The following is a 3,937-nucleotide window of genomic DNA, read 5'->3' on the forward strand; positions in this document are numbered from 1 at the left end:
CTACTGAAAGTCTATAGGTCTATAGGAAGTCTATAGACACAGGTCTATAGACAGTCTATAGACGATCTATAGACTTATGGTAATACATTTCCTATAGAGCTGTCTATAGACCGTCTATAGACACTTGTCTATAGACGGACTATAGACGACCTATAGACTTATGGCCATCGACTTCCTGTAGATTACTGTCTATAGACAGTCTACAGACAAAAGTCTACTGGTCCAGTAGACATATGTCTATAGACTGTCTATAGACATTCCATAGGTGTGTGGCCAGGCAGTGCTATAGACATTTGTCTATAGACAGTCTATAGACCTCTGTCTACTAAACTATTAGTAGACCATTATCTATAGACTGCCTATAGACTGTTCACAATCATTGAAAAAGGTCACCAGACAGAGTTCACACATGAAACAATCAATATACTTACAAATTTAGTTTATTTCCAAGCTATCCAGGCTGGGAATATGCAATACATGCACCATAAGAATGCACCACAGTAACATAAAAGTTGAAAGTAACAGTCCGGCTAGTTTCCTCAGAAGCATTCTTGTGGCCTGTTGTCTGCAGTAAATCATCCGGACATGTTCACCTGTACAGCACGAAGGAAAAAAAATAATATAAGAGGAACTGAAAAAAAAATTCCCATTCCATCTCTACACATGTGCTTTACAATGCAAGGCATATCCTGGCTATGCCATTCTAGATAGGCAATCTTGATCTTTTGGTGTGGTTTTATGGGGTTCAAAGACCCAAGGCAACACACGCTACGAGACGCTAAAGTGAAAGGCTGGGGAATAATTTCGGTCACCTGTGCAGAGTACACAGGCCTTTAGCATTTTGCCTCTATTAAAATGCGACCGCCTAGGCCGGAATCGAACCTGCATCTTTCAGGTCGCCATACGAACATGATAGCCACTGAGCTATCATGCCGGCTCAATCATTTCAGTAAATACACTACAGATTATAAGTGTCGTAATAAAACATTGTAACAAAGACCCCTAATCCCTGGAGCACTCTACTCTGAATCCAGTACTAATATTGATTTCTCTATGGCAATACTGTTACAGCCAATACTGATCTCTTTATGGCAATCCTTTTACACTATTTGTAACAGAAGACTTCGAACTATTGTGCCACATATCTGCATTGACTCGCAAGGAGCTGTTAAGAATGCCACCTTCATAAAATACAGATTCAGTGCACCTTACAGAGGGATGCAAAAAGGAGAATATTGCAGCATTTATTCTTATAACCGCTATAGAAGAAGCGCTTCAGAATACCTTGCGTGAATTAAGCCTGGTACACTCGGCCAACTTTTTAACTGGCTCGGGTGTTGCATCGCTAAATGCACCTTGTAAAAAAGGTGCCTTTCGGCTACACTGCTGGCATATTCATGCTGTAATTTAACGAGTGAAATGTCATTTCGTGGTTCCTTTTTGTTCATATAATGTTTGAGTGCAGTACTTGCGTGTTTAGATCAACGTTATCAGAAACATTCGTCTGCCACTACGAACAGCTGAAACAAGCGGCATACGCAGCAATGGATCTTGTCCATATGGCCTCATCCTCTGGGTAAAGTACCATTCCTTTCATGGCGGACAAGTCGTTTACCCAGATTAGTGAAAATACGCCACCATAACCATTGCTGCGTATTCCGCTTGTTTCGGCTCTTTGTATTGGCAGACGATGAATATTTCTGATAACTTTGATCTAAACATGCAAGTACTCCACTCAAACATTATATTAACAAAAAGAAACTATGAAATGCCATCTCACGCATCAAATTACAACATGAATATGACAGCAGTGTAGCCAAAAGGCACCTTTTTACAGGTGCATTTAGCGATGCAACACCTAAGCCAGTTCAAGATTTGGCCGAGTGTACGTAAGCCGATACTCAAACGGGCACAAGCTATACAAAACCAGCAGGCAGAAGCAACCAGTTCACCACAGATTTGCGCCTATAACTTGAAGCACAAAGACGGAACAGCATACTCGTACATCTGCGCGCGCTAAACAAGCGGGTTGCAGCGCTTCCATGCCGCGCTCATTATTCAGAAAACTAATACAGTACACAGAGGCTGCAGCTGCGCCGTTTCAAAAGCAGTCGCGAGGTTGAGACAGCAAATTACTGACTGTCACGATAAAATACCGCCTGAAATTCACTTAGTTTTTCCTTCAAGTGCAGCTCCAACAGCGCCGTAAAGAGGTGTGTTTCTTGCATGGAGGCAGCTAACCCAACGCTGCTAGAAAAATCAGCGAAAGCATTGAACGTGCTCAAAGTAGGAAGTACTTCAATGAAACAATTAACGCCTTCAACAGGCGCAGCTATAATAACACGAGAGCTTAATTTAATTTTAGGCGCAAATAAGCGGCGAGTCACATCGGCGCTTTCGTAACGTAGCAGTCTGAAATCAGAAACACATACTTTGTCTCTCGCGCAAATGGTATTCTAGAAATCTGTGCACGCGTGAGCGGGATTCATGAACGAACCACTCGGAACAAAATGTAAGCCACCTCTTGTCGAGCCGACCTTTACCCAGCTTTCAAAATGAAGTGCCCGCAAGCCAGCGGCGGCGGCCAACGGCTCCGATGACAGACACGGACGAATCCATACGTGTGCAACGAAGGGGAGATGGGATGAAGCTCGTGGGTTCTTCGCGGTGTTTGAGCACGATGGCCATTCGCGCCGGCAACGAATTTTATTCACCCATCACACTATAAGCATTCCTCCAGCGCCGCTTGAATACAACTTTGACAAACGTCTCGCGCTCCAGTCTATAGCGTTACAAGACACCTTTGCTGAAACGTCGGCGTCCACGACGCGCACCGAGCGAGCGTCCATACGTAGCAAGCAATGCACACCTCAAAAAGAACAGCACTCCATGGTCCAGAGAGGCGATAACACAAAGATAAGAAAACAAATGTAATCCACCACTGAGCGAGACTGTATGCAAGTACGTTTTCGGAGGTGCAAAGTAAATTGAGCTCACACGGCGCTAACTAACACAAAGTTCCATTTCAGCCGTCATTCACAGGCTAAACGACATTTCTGGCCGCGCATCTACCTTGAAACACGAAAAATCTAGTAGACAGCTCGCGAGGAGCGGCTTATCATCAAGGGCATCGCACAGACTGCCTTTCCGCGCGTTAGTAAAGACAGCGGGACAGAGATAAGCGGCATTAGTCGAGAACCCGATGGCTTCCGCCTTAGAAACGAAGATAGGACAAGATAGGACGTTTGTAACTGCGCACATAATCTGTTCTGCACACACAGCTCTGCTTAGAGTGGTTTAGGAGACCAAATGAATAAAATATAAACGTGTAGACTTACCGTAAGAGGACGATGAAGCTGGATTTTGAAGAAAACGTAATCCGCGAAAAACACTCCAACGCCATTGATGCAGCCACGCACAGGGTTGTTAGCAGCCCGAATGATTTTCCGCCGTCTAGCGGTAAAATGGGTAAAACGTGAAACAGAAACCCATTTCACGGTCGTATCTTTATCGCTCGCACTCTTGCCGTGTGCAGCTTGATCTGATATCCAAGACCACAGAAGGCAATTGGTTTACAAGCTTAAATTCTTCGCTTACCCTCTAAAAATCTTATTGTTTTCGTGAAAACAGAAAAGAAATCTAACTTCTTGTCGGTATACGCGCCGCATCTCTCACCGAATAGTATGCTGTACAATTCTCAAATAATAATTATAAGGTTGCATAGCACAACGTCTTTTTTGCATGTGTTCGTGTTTAGAAAACTGATATGCGCCACATCAGCGTGTCATCGGCTCCGAAGCAACAGGTGCAAGGGTAGGAACGAAAAAATACTGGCTTTGTGACTGTTGCGTCGCAGCACTTATTCACGTGAATAAAAACTGCAAAGGTAGAAATGGCAGATGTTAATCCCACAGAGGACCAGGCTCTTTGAGATTAA

General features: G+C 43.9%; 1 long non-coding RNA gene across 1 annotated transcript; it reads right to left on the minus strand.

Annotated features, from left to right (window-relative positions):
* Positions 1–422: 422 nt before the first annotated feature.
* On the minus strand, positions 423–3,575 carry LOC149339099 (uncharacterized). The gene is made up of 2 exons (XR_016283779.1): positions 3,339–3,575; positions 423–593 (listed from the first exon to the last, which is right to left on the minus strand). It is a non-coding gene; the product is annotated as an uncharacterized LOC149339099 (long non-coding RNA).
* Between the last annotated feature and the right edge of the window lie 362 nt (positions 3,576–3,937).

Source organism: Amblyomma mixtum, chromosome 6 (assembly GCF_055824585.1).
Source record: "Amblyomma mixtum isolate Tamu chromosome 6, ASM5582458v1, whole genome shotgun sequence".
Classification (NCBI taxonomy): domain Eukaryota; kingdom Metazoa; phylum Arthropoda; class Arachnida; order Ixodida; family Ixodidae; genus Amblyomma; species Amblyomma mixtum.